The 12951-nt window shown below is 36.8% G+C and overlaps 1 protein-coding gene across 2 annotated transcripts in view; it reads right to left on the bottom strand.

Annotated features, from left to right (window-relative positions):
- GRM5 (glutamate metabotropic receptor 5) overlaps window positions 1-1786 on the bottom strand; it is a 552365-nt gene extending 550579 nt beyond the window's left edge. The window contains exon 1 of one of the 2 annotated variants that reach the window (XM_059070417.2): window positions 1402-1786. The gene's annotated coding sequence lies outside the window, so the exon portion shown is untranslated. The remainder of the gene's footprint in view (window positions 1-1401) is intronic. The other variant, XM_067038305.1, reaches the window with a different exon arrangement.
- Window positions 1787-12951: the final 11165 nt, after the last annotated feature.

The raw sequence follows: 12951 nt of genomic DNA, 5'->3' as shown, positions 1-12951 counted from the left end.
TTCTTTACCAAACCCTCATTCAAAGAACATCACCGCTTGCCACCAAACCTCTTTCTTTAATTGCTCCCTTTAAAAAAGCATGTGACTTGAGACTCTGTGGATCCAAACCTCTCCAGGCAGCACTCAGGACTCTAGGTTCTCCTGGCTACAAGCTAGGTATCTAACTGTCCTTCTCACCCATTTCTACAGACCTCTTAGCATGCATTACACCAACAGCAAAGCCAAGAGCTTGCAAATGCCTTTGATACTTTGAGGGAAAATACCTTAAAGCTTCCTTTATCCAGATTTTCTGGGCACTCTTCCTTCCTTGTATGCAGATCCTCAAACCCATAAAATCATAGACACTGCTACTGCATGGGACCTTAGTGACCCAAAACACAGAAGAGCCTCTACATTTTGCAGATTGAGAAACAGAGGTTACGGGACTTGTTCAAGGTCACACACTTTCCTAGAGACAGCCCAGAGACTACCCCGAGGTGATACTAAACGAACACAATTATGCCAAACCTGCCTTCCAGGCTCCTGCTCCTTCTACCAACTTACACAGCCCATTCCGTCATATTTAGCTCTCTTCTCTTCCCTCTCCCTCCATATCCCTCTCTCTGACCCCATCCTTTGCCAATGTCCCATAAAGGAACCTAGGGTAAGGACATCTTCCTAGCCGCAACTGGAGTACATAAACTTGAGCTTAAAGGTGCAGAGTTGCAGGTGTACCCCCTTAAAATGGCCCCTGTTCTTAAAAACCTCTCCTCGGTAGTGTAGTCATGGAAGTGTCATTTTAGAAATGGAACACTGGCATTTACACCCAACCAGGTCCCTCTTTTGCTGTCTCTTTTCAGGGTGAAGAACCAGCAAATGCTCTTATTAGCCTCCTACCAACACCTAATGGCTTCAGAAATAGAGAAGCCCTCCTCCTTTGATAAATGCACCCCTTTGTGCACATGTATCAGTATGCAAGAAAAGAGAGAGAAAGGGAGAGAGGTGTCCAAACGCTCCCTCTGGCTCAGAGCTCTATTTTTTCTCCTCTGATTTTTTTTTTTTTTTAGTTCATTTTCTATGGAAACGAGCCCACTTAAATTCCTCACTTATGCAAATACAAGCAAAATGATATTCATAAACCTCTCATTGGAGCGACGCCGCGGTAGCCTGGGCTCCCGACTAGAGATTCATGTCTGATTCACACAGCACACGTCCTTGTGGGGTGACTTTCCTAAACTTGCAGGACCTCGTAGCGTCCCTGGCTCCACCACTTCTCCACCTGCCCTCCCGGGTCCCTTCGCCCAAGCTCCCGCCCCTTTTGCCTGACTGCTCTCCATCCCTGCGCTGGGGGAGGGGCTCCGGAGGGCTCCTACGGCCGCGGCGACCCAAGAGCCGAAAGAAAGAAAAACGCGCGGTGCTTACCAGGTGCGCGCCCGGAGGCTGGCGCCCCGAGCCAGCCGCTCCTCACGGGCTCCCCGCGCTCGCGGAGCGGCCTGGGCTGCAGCTAGGGCGCTAGTGGCGACGATGGAGGCAGCGGCGGCAGCAGGCGGAGCGGCTCCGTCCGCGGCCCGCGGCGTTGGCGCTCGCGCTCTCGCGCTAGCGCGGGGAGCGCGTGTTGTGCTTAAGCAGACGCAGCTGGAAGCGCAGCGCCGGGCCGGCTCCTACTCCTGCAGCGCGCGGCGGGGGCGGGAGAGAGACCAGGCGCGCACACACTGGGTGACAAGGGTCTTGAAGGCTCGTAGTCTTGGGGTTCGGGCGAGGGTAGCCTCGGGCTCCGGCTGCAGCTCCTCGGCTTCCCTCCGGGAGCCGCGGAAGGAGAGGAGCTGTGCGGAAAGGCGTGGGTAGCGTGTCACTCATAGAGAAGCTGGGGGAGCAGGTAGATAATAAGCTTCTCTCTGACGGTGGCACTTAAACCCCTGACAGGGATTGGGAGAAGGGGCGTCACTGCTGGAGGGTAGAGAGAACCAGGAAGTCAGGGAACCCCAAGATGATTCAGAGGTGTGAGTGGTTAGAAAGAACGATCTCTTTATGTCATTACTTATTAATAATGCCATTTTGCACTTATCTCCATTTCTTACAAACGAGTCCTTCTACGCCTATTAAAATTTCTTCCTCCGTGGCAATTAACTATCTTTTTACTTCCTTAAATGGCTTTGCTTCTCTTCCCCTACTACACCTGTAACTGACCAAGATTATTGAAAATGCTGAGGTTATCTTTAAATTCCAAAATCAGACTTCATTTCTGCCTTTGAAAAAATAGATTGGTATAAATTAATCGCATGACTTAATTTAAAGAAAAGAGAGATATTGCACAATATAATTATTATTATTTCTCATTATATTTCCCTAGCCATGTGCTTGCAGCAGTTGGGTGAAAGGTTAAAAGAGGAGGACACTGAAGTCAGGAGGTTGGTTATAATGTATTCATTGCTAATGTAGGTTTCCCACAAGACCCTTGAAAGCAAGGCAAGTTGTTCTTTGATAGCTTCAGGATTCAAGAAGAAAAAGACATGCATCTGTCACAGCTCGTTGATCTTTACAATGGCATCTTTCTTCTCCCCATTTTCATGTGTACTCTGATGGTGGCGTTTTTCATTTTTGATATTCTTTGATTGCAATCTGCAAAGCAAGCTTTAGTACTTTGTAGAGGGGCCAGTAAAACTCTGGTTGACCTTCCTGAATAAGAAAGATAAGAAAGATGGTATAGATGAGAAAATACAAAAATAGGAATGTAAAGGGGAACTAATGACTAGATGATTCTGGAAATGTGATTAAGTCTGATGTGTAAAATGATTTGTTAGCCCAATTGACTGAGGCATTGGCGATAAAGACATGATCATAGATTTGATCCTTGGGTGGACCACTTAGCTTTGAATGAGCATGGAACACAATAAGTTCCCCATCTTTTTTCATCATTTGGAACTAGCTCAAAGTACACAAGTGAGTGGGCTGAGCCTATGTAAGAAGGGGTTCTCATGGTGGCTACTCAAGTCACTTAAATCCTTCAATTTCCTACACATATTTCCGGCCCGGCTGTCTCCCAGGGTTATGGAGAGGATGGGATGCAATAAGATATTTCAAAGCAGGTCAGAAATGATAAAGCACTCCATAAATGTATTATATAGTTTATCAAGACATATCCATGTCCTATGCTCTAAAAGCTAGAATGCAAAGAATATTCCCCATGTTGAACAACAGTGATATTTTCAGGTGAGAAGGAAAACAATATTATATAATCTTAAATTGTTCAGTGACATTTTACTATACAGCTTTATCTCATAATTGTAAAGTGCTGAATTAGGTAAAAATTAAAATTAAAAGGAGCATTGTTTTCAGTCCCAAAAGCAAATTCTGATTATAAATTGCTCAAGGGTAAGACTTTTGCCTTAGGATGAGCTATTAGTAATCAAAACATTTTAATTCTGATGTAGAATAGTAAAAAAGAATGAAAAAGCTATTTATACTTAGAATTAAGTTCAAAACTTGGAGTCTCCATTGATTCCTTTCATTTTCTCAGACATGACAATCTGTCAGGAAATCCTGTTGGCTCTACCTTCAAACTATATCCAGAATCCTTCAACTTCTAACCACCTTCACAGATACCACGTTGAATCAAGCCACCATCATCTTTTAGCTGGGTACAGCAGCAGCTTCCAAACTGGTCTTTCAGCTTCTTCACTTTTTCTCTACAGGCTAATATTCAACACAGCAGCCAGAGTGTTCTTTTTAAGAAGTTAGCTTAACTCAAAATCCTCCAGTAACTTTCCATGTCTCTCAGCATCAAAGCCCAAGTCTTTACTATTACTCTACAGAATCTGTCCCCACTCCAGTACCTTTCTGACCTCATTTCCTAGTTATCATCCTCTTTGCTCATTCTACTCTAGCCACCAGGACTCCCTGGCTATTTCTTAAAACAAGCCTGATATGCTCCAACGTAGTGGTCTTTGCATTTAGCTGTTTCTTCTGCATGAAACGCTCTTTCTCAAGTAATCATTGTGCTAACTCCTCTCCTTCAAATCTTTGCTAAAATCTTACTTTCCTAATGAAGCCTTCCCAGACTAGGATATTTAATACAGTAAACTATTTTCCCTTACAATCTCAGGGCTTCTGATCCCTTTTACCCAGCTCTATTTCCCCCCATTATCTCTTAATACAGTCCAATGTACTATATAATGTACTCAATGTTATGATTATTGTCTGTTGTCTGTGTCTTCCCTTCCCTTCCATTAGAATATAGACTCAAGGAAGGAATCTTTGTTTGTCTGTTTGACTGATGTATTCCAAACACTCAGAAGGGAATTCTAGCACCTAGAAACCACCCAATAAGTATGTTTAAATGAATATTTATGAAAATAGAGGTATACACGTTACATGCTGCCCTTCATTTTTCCAGCTGACATCACTGACAGTAAATCATGTTTGTAGGAGGTCTGCAATACTACTAAGCGACAGCACTTTTTTCCAACCTGGGCACACTTAACCCACCTTTTGCATTCCGTTTTGGCGTTTGTGCTTCCTCGACATAACCAGCTCATGTTCTAGACTCCAAAGGGGTTATTGCAATTCTAAAAGTCTTGCAACTATATGTTTATCTGCAGCCACCAAATAACAGACTGTAAGTGGCTTCCTAAAATAATTTATTTGAGGGAATTTTATTTTCATTCATTTAATGAATTCGTATCAAGACTTTTTCATTTCTTTTTCTTGCTAGTTACTATACAAGGGACTGTGATAGAATGATGAACCAAATAAGTAAATACTATCTTAACTTTAGAAAACCTATAGTTATTAGGTATGTGCATATGAGCATTTACATGTTTATTGATTTGTTCATGCCATTGATTAGGTATTTATTAAACTACGATGTGCCAGTCATAGCTAGATATTGGGGATGCAATGATGCTTGAAATAGAATTAGTCCCTGTCCTCATGGAGCTTAAAGTCAAGTTAGGAACACACAAACTAAGTAATTTGTCTTGCAACTTGTGGGTGGAAGGCAATGAAGAATTGGACAAGGTAAGTTATAAAGAATAGTATGGCATGATGAGGGGCCTGGGTGTCTTGTTTGTATAGAACATTTAAAAAAATTCTCTCTGAGGCCTTAATAACAGGTAAAGTTCCATTAGAGGCAACTATGCAGAGAATGTTGTGTGTGTGCTTGTGTTTATGTGGGTTGGTGGTGGGGAGGTATGGTTGACCAGAGCGAAGGAAGAAAGGAAGGGCATTTACAGGCATAGGGAATGACAATTAGAACTTCTGAGGCAAGAGAACACTTGCCATGTTTTGAAAACCGAAAAGACATTGGTGTCAATGAAGTAGAGCTTGGACAATCTTCAATATATCTCAGTTTGCTCAACTGCAAATGGAGCTTGTTATTTTATCTGATTTTATTCAATACCTTTAATCTGCCTACTTTCTAAATGTGAAACAACTATATATAAAAGTCATTAGAAATATAAAATGAAAACCATGCAGAAAGAGGAGCTGACAAACACCCAAGTGGTTTTGACTAATGTAGTTATCTGTGGTCTACGGAAAATATTTAGTGATGAGTTCACTAGCAAACAAAAAGAAAAGGGAAAATGTCTTAACGAATTATCATTATCTAATATAAGAAAACGTGTCCATTATTAGAAAAAGAATTGTGTTGTTCTTGCTGTCTCTAAATGCTAATATTATTACATGGACCCTTACATAAATGACCCTTAAAAACTCAATGTCTTCAGTGAAGATTTTACAGCAAAAAGAAAAACCTTTCTCATGTTACATTATCTTATGTAAAACTTCAATCTAAACTAAATTCCAGGCATAACATGGAAATTTCACTCAAAGAAGTTGTTACCCATAGGTCCAGTGTCACTTATGTCTCTATTCTCCAGGCAGGACAAATTTAGAATATCACCCTGGGAATTTTTTAGTTTGTCTTGATACTGGGTTAAAATACAATAATAAAAGAGCTTTTTTTCTCTCACTACTTGGGAAACTACTTCAGTCAGTTTTCCAGGATAAAGCCCTTGTCCATCCAGTGCATATGCATGGCAAACAGAGATCCTCATTTTCACTCTGTGATCCTTGGCCATGCTTAACTGTCATTACAATAGGCAAAGCACTTCCCTGATAGTTCAGAATGAATAGCCAGATCCACTTAGATTTTGAGCCCCAACCCAAAGGGGTATCATAGTGCCTACTGGATTTCAAGCCTAACAGATGGGCATTTGAAAACTAGTTCTGGCTCTTACTTGACTAGGGGACTTGGCCAATTAATTGAGTCTCAAAACCTAATTTCCTTATCTGAAAATGGGAAAATGGAAAGCATAATTTTAAAAATGCCTATTTCCCTTGGTTATATAGAAAGTCACTTTGTCAACTAAAACAGTGTTATAGAGATCTCAGGTGAATCATGTTTCTTTTTTCTCACATTCCCTCACAATCTGGCTCTGTTGTTCCTGTACAATACTATGTGGAGGCAAGAATTTTGATAATGGTGTTGGATTATTAGAATCATAAATAACAAAAGGAAATTCCTCTCAATTTTGTTTTCAAATTGGCCAGAAATGTCTTATTTTCTGTCTCTAAAACATAAATAATAGTATCTATGTAGTCGGTTTGCTGCTAAGATAAGCAATAATGGATGTGAAGCAATTGTCTAGCCCCTGAAATGTGGTAGGTGCATGATATTTGGTGATGATAATGATGGGAATGAGGGTTAATTTATTTAAATTTCCAGCTATTTACATCAATACATTAGAATGGACAAGGCACTCGACATGTAGCTTGGGACTTGAGGTCTATTCTTTGAGACACTTGGGAATTTGAAAAGCACATTCGAGTCTACTAGAGTTCATCTCTTTGTTAATGCATATAAATTGCAGGGCAAAGTCTTGTGGTATTCTTAGTCAATACTTTTGGCAAAGGCAGTGATTTTTTTCACCTACAATTAAAAATAGATTAAACTTAATGGCAGCAACATTGTTTTGCATTTAAATGACCAAGTGAGATTACACAGAGGATTTTATTCTTCAAAACAGAGCCTTGGAATCATTGCTTAATAGAATCCTTGGAAACTTCACACTGTATACATGAGACAATTGTGCTTTTAATGGTATACATACAGCTGTTGCATCTATTCATACGTTTAATTATAAAGAATCTTAACCACCTGAAATCCACACTATATCTAACATTCACTGTAGTGATTTAGGAGATTTCTGTTGTTTTCAATGTTTCATTTTCTCAGAAGTAGCTTATTGAGCTAAAGTAAATGATTTAAAGTTATGTAGTAATCAGCGCAATGATAGAAACTTGATAATTGATGTTTACTATGAAATTAAATTATGTTACTAAAAATTTGTTTAGTAATATTACAAAATTTAAATTATGTTACTAAATATTCATTTTTTACATTTCTTTAAGATTTAGCAGGGATGTTGAGCTATGCTAGACACATGGATCCATCAAGAATCCTGACTGATGGACCAAGAGCATGTGCTACAGTTGAAGTAATACAGCATTCAATTCTGTTCCTTAACCTAATTATCTGTAAAATGGGGAAAATCCTAGTTCCATAAGTTAATTGTGAAGACTAAATAAGTTATACTTGTAAAGCACAGAGCTTGGTACACAGTAAGCATTTGAAACATTGTTAGTTATAATTATTATAGATGAGAAGCAGGATACTACATAAGAGCATGCTCTCTGAAGCCAATCTACGCGGATTTGACTCTTGCTTGTGTTGCTTACCAGGTGTGTGTGAACCAATTAGTTAACCTTTCTGTGCCTTAGTTTCCTTATTTATAAGTAAACAGAGGGCAATGGCAACTACTTCATAAGGTCTTTGTTAGTATTAAAGGAGTTAACTACTGTTAAGTCTTCAGAGCAGTGCTTTGCACACAGTTATCATGCAATATTAGCTATTATTAGCATATAATAATTTAGTAAGTACTTTAGATCCAGTCATCATTCAACTGAAAAAGCTTCCTATAATTATATTGCAATTTGTAATCCAAGGAACTATGAAACACTGGGCTTTCTAAATTTTGTATTAGAATGGGTATCTTCAGGACACTCAGAAAGAATAGAAGGTCTTACTAATCCAATTTTTTAAAAAATAAACTGCTGTTAACACTCATTTCTACAATGCCCATGGGATAGAGTTCAAATTCTGAAGCACAGCACCTGGGTCTCCTCCTTGTTCGGCCCCATCCTCTTTTTATAATCTCTTCATAACTGGCTTGTTGTTCCCTAGCACAGTATGTATTTTTATCATGACTTTGTAAAAAATATTTTTGAAAGGCTCTTATTTTTATCCTCATCTTTTCCTAATGAATGCATACCAATGCTTCAAAATCAGCTCGAATGAAACACTGCCTGATCCTCTTGAAGGACTACCCACCATTTCTTTGTGCTACCATACAACTTTGCTTTAAAGCCCTAGAATAACATATATAATATTAAATCATAATTACTCATTTAGGTCCCCACCTTCTCTGATAAAATGCAAACATCTTGGGGGTAGGCACCATATATTTAAATATTCCCTATACCTAGATTGTGCCTGGCATGCAGTGGTTACCAGACATATAGTTAATGAATAAATTAATGAATACATTCTATCAATCAATCCAGATTCTCATAAGCTAGATTCTAAAGTAAGTTAAAATGAGTTCAGATCTGTAGACTTTCTAGTTTAGGGATTCTGAACTTTGGATAAACATTAGAATCATCTATAGCTTTTAAAAATCACTGACTTAATTGGTATCAGGTGGAGAGCCAGGGAATTAGATTTTTCGAGAGCTTCACAGATGATTCTAATGTGCAGCTAATATTCAGAACAACTGCCAGTCTAGTTAAACCCTTTGTGTTTATTTTAAACTAACTTGGCATAAATTATATCAAATAAGAGTGTAGGTGCCATGTTATTAAGCAAAGCATAATTTGACCCCAAGAAAATAAAATGATTTTTATGAGATCAATGCTCTTTTAGCTTCTTTGGAGTATTGGAATCTTTTAAAATGAACTCCCACATTTCACATTTATAAACACTTTAAAGGCATACTTTCAATCAGAAACACACATATCATCTCCAAATATTCTTCATATCAATCATGGGAAGTAGGTGGTAAAACCCAGAGAGGTGAAGTAGTTTTGCCCTATCACACAAGTTTAAAATAGCAACTCTAAAAAGTAAAATAACATCTTGAAACCCAAAACATGCTATTTCCATTATCTTATGCTGCCTTGTATCCCTGTAAACACCCATACCTTTTGACACGTAAATTGTATAAATTTTAAATATTGCCATACTAGGTTCATGCATTCTAGAATGAAATAGGTTTAGTATAAAATCTCAACTAAATAGGTATCATTTCATTTCTGGGAAAGTGAAAGAAAACAAAATAAATTCATATTAACAATACATTTTATGAAAATATGTTCAGGAATAACAGTGTTCAAAATATTGCAGGATCATTGATTCAATGTCCTAAGTTAAAACAAAAAAATGAAGAAAAATATTCTTATTGTCCAGTAACTTGAAATAAAGTAGCTTTTATTTTTTTTGTTTGCATTTTATTTTCAACTTCTTAAAATTATACATGTTTGTGTGTGTGTGTGTGTATTCTGATGTATCTGTAGACTTCTTAAGCAAATATTAACTGAGCAGCTGTTACATATCAGTTTTTACATTAAGTACAGAGGTTACAAAGTGCAATAACCTCAACATTCTGAAAATCTAGTTACATTTATATTGTACATGTATGTAAATTGTATTTTGATTGTATTTTTATTTTGTATTTGATTACTTGAGATTGTTTTCTAAACAATTTCCTGTATTTATAAATATGCTGACTGACAATTATTTTTCACTACACATTATTTTTTATTCATATGTAATTATATAAGAAGATCCTCAAAAAAAAAAGTTCAACATTTTAAAAAAAATTACGAGTTCACTCTGAGCTAGCTAGAATATTCACTAGGTCAGAATATTTAAGTGATATATTTTCCAAGTATTTCTCTCATTTTAGATTTTAATATGTTGTACTATTTTCCACAGTTTTCTCCTCATCTTCTTTCTTTTCACATGTCCCACCATAGGTCATTCATCAAAAAATGAAGAAGATGAAGAAGAAAAGAAGAAACAGATGGAGGAGGAGGAGAGGAGAGAATAGCAAAAAGAATGAATGAAGAAAGAAAGAAAAGAAAGAAAGAAAGGAAGAAGAGGAGGGAGGAAGAAAGGAAGAAGGGGAGGGAGGAAGGGAGGAAGAGTGATATAGGGAGAGAAGAAAAAAGGAAGGGAGAAAGAGAGAGGGAAGGAGAAATAAAAAGAGAAAGGAAATAGCACAGAGTAGAATTTCACACACACACACACAAATCAAATTCCAAGACTGTGTAATCTAAAATAAATCACAGTTTATGAAGAAGTTATCCTCAAATGAGGGTTAAAACCTATGTCAGCATTCCAAATTTAAGACTCAGAGTCTCAGCTCAAGACCTCTCTTCTGATCTCTTGATGTTCCATGGACTCATGTCTGGTTTCCATGGTGACTATTTTCATGAGTCTTTTAAACAATAAGAAAAATCTATCTTCTCTCATCACTTATTTTCAGAATCTTAGAATTAAAATCTTTCTTCCCTTCTTGGCATCCCAAAGAAGACTGTCTTTAGCTTAAATGCCCTTAACTTAGGTAATACATTATCATCTCATTTTTTAAAAAGTGTGAGAAAGGGAAGTAAACAAGAGGTAAGGAGCTCTACAAGTTAAATTTTTAGTCAAATAGACAGTAGACAGATAGAGCAGAGTAGCCTTGTGTTTCTTTCTCTCATGAAATGCATTTAAACTTAGATGTCCTTCTTCCACAGAAACATAGGAACTACAGTAAAGAGCCAGTGAGGAAACAGAACTATATTGAGGGCATAAGCTGTGCTTCAGGAGGATGAAGTTAATAACCTATAATCAACTTTTTAATTTAAAACATTCTGAATATGGCTCACCTGCATCAAACAATATGCAAAATACAATTAAGAAAGTTCCCTAAAAACTTTGGTATTTTCTACTATAAACATGTTGTATCTAAGTTTAAGATCTCATATTTTTTGGATTCATAATAGTTCAATATTTTAATCTGATTTTTAAAATTTAACAATTCTGTATATTTTATTATAAAGAATCAATTACCAATTGAAAACTGGTAAATAATACATTGAATTTAGATGTGAATAATAGGAAAAACTAAAGGCTTTCTTATGTAACCTTGGTATCCCCACCTCACTCATATCACTTGACCACTTTCCTACTCTGAAGTACTTAGTGGACCTCCTATTTTGTTCCCAAAGTTTCACAAATTTTTATAATCACAGAATTCCACAATATAGGTATTAACTGTTTATTGTTTGGATCATCTGATGTTATTTCTATGAACATATGGCTAATTTTATTTCTATGAATGCTCATTTTCTTCTCACTGTTATGCCACCAAGTGTGGTTAGGACGTTGCTTAGGTTAGGACTGGAACATTTTAGCAGCTTAACAAATCTTTACTGAAATGAATACATGTATTGATTTTCATTGACTTTGATAAATGATGAATTCATGAAGAAACTGAAATTAATACCTATTAATACTATGGTTAAAAAACAGACCCTGTAATATAAAATCTATAGCTATATGAAAGAAAATTTTGGTACTGTGTTTTTTCAGTGAATGGACTTAAACCCAATGTGTGTTACATCTTGAATTGTTTAACAGACCCATAACATTAGTGTTTCTACAGGCTACTTTGTGGTACACTAAGCCCAGTGTTCTAAAAGCCAATGTATGTGAAAGCCTATCTGTCTGCCTGTAAAGACTTGTTCCCATGTTTTATATACTTATATGTCCCAGGATACAGTATTCAATAATAGGATTCATGTAATTTAAAAAAGTCCCATTGTTACTGATTAAATCATGTCCTTTATTATTAAATAATATTTAAAACAGAATAATAGGCTCTTCAGATTTTGACATTTTAAAAAGTAGAGTTGCTAAACAAAATACAGGAAGCTGAGTTAAATTTGAATTTCAGATTAATAAATCATTTTTTTCATCTAAGTATATCCCAAATATTTCATGGGACACATGATACATTTTTTTTCTGAAATTCAAATTTAATCAGGTGTCCTATATTTTTATTTAATAAATCTGGCAATTTTAATTTTAAGCCATATATTCAAACTACCCTTTGTTCTGGGAATCTCACAGTCTAGTAGGCAACATAAGGGAGAGAACAGAGACAATATGGTCAGATGAGTGCCAGGATAGAACAATGTAAAGCTGCTACCCAAAGGCATCCAGGAGAACACATTTAAGATGTTGTGATCAAATGTCAGAAATCTACTGTTACACATAATTACTTATACTAAAAGTCAAATACATAAAACTGGGAAGCAAAAGCAGTATCACAAAAGAGGATCATGACAAAATCCTTTCAGGGGTTTTGAAACAGCCCATTCTCTTCCTTAAAGTGCCTCATGGACCTTTGGTTCATGATATCAAAGTAATCCTGCAGAAATTACTTACAGTGGATATCAAAGAGGCACCACCAAATAGCAACACCTAGACTAATACAACATAGCCATTGAGGAGTTTTTTAAAATGCATGAAAGCATCAGTTATGAAGCCTCTGACACTTTCTATGAAAATTTGGAAACAATTTTGATGAAAGTTGCTTTAATAATATCTGAGTGCTTGAGAACAGCAACCAGGCTTTATTCTTCTCAATGTTTCTAACATAGTACAGACTTACACTGAGCAATCAAAAAATATTTTTAGAATAAATTAATGAGTAAATTAATTTAGAATAAATTAATGAATACCTCTTCTAGTTATTCTGCTTATCCTCTCTTTCTTTCTTGGTTCCTTTCTTATGCTAACTGGGATTCTCAGCCAAGATGCAAACCCATGGATACTATGGAAAATGACCACATTGTAGATCT

This window comes from Kogia breviceps, chromosome 7, assembly GCF_026419965.1.
Source record: "Kogia breviceps isolate mKogBre1 chromosome 7, mKogBre1 haplotype 1, whole genome shotgun sequence".
In the NCBI taxonomy this organism is placed as follows: Eukaryota; Metazoa; Chordata; class Mammalia; order Artiodactyla; family Physeteridae; genus Kogia; species Kogia breviceps.
The sequence above is the reverse complement of the archived record's forward strand: the minus strand, read 5'-3'. Positions and strand labels throughout refer to the sequence as shown.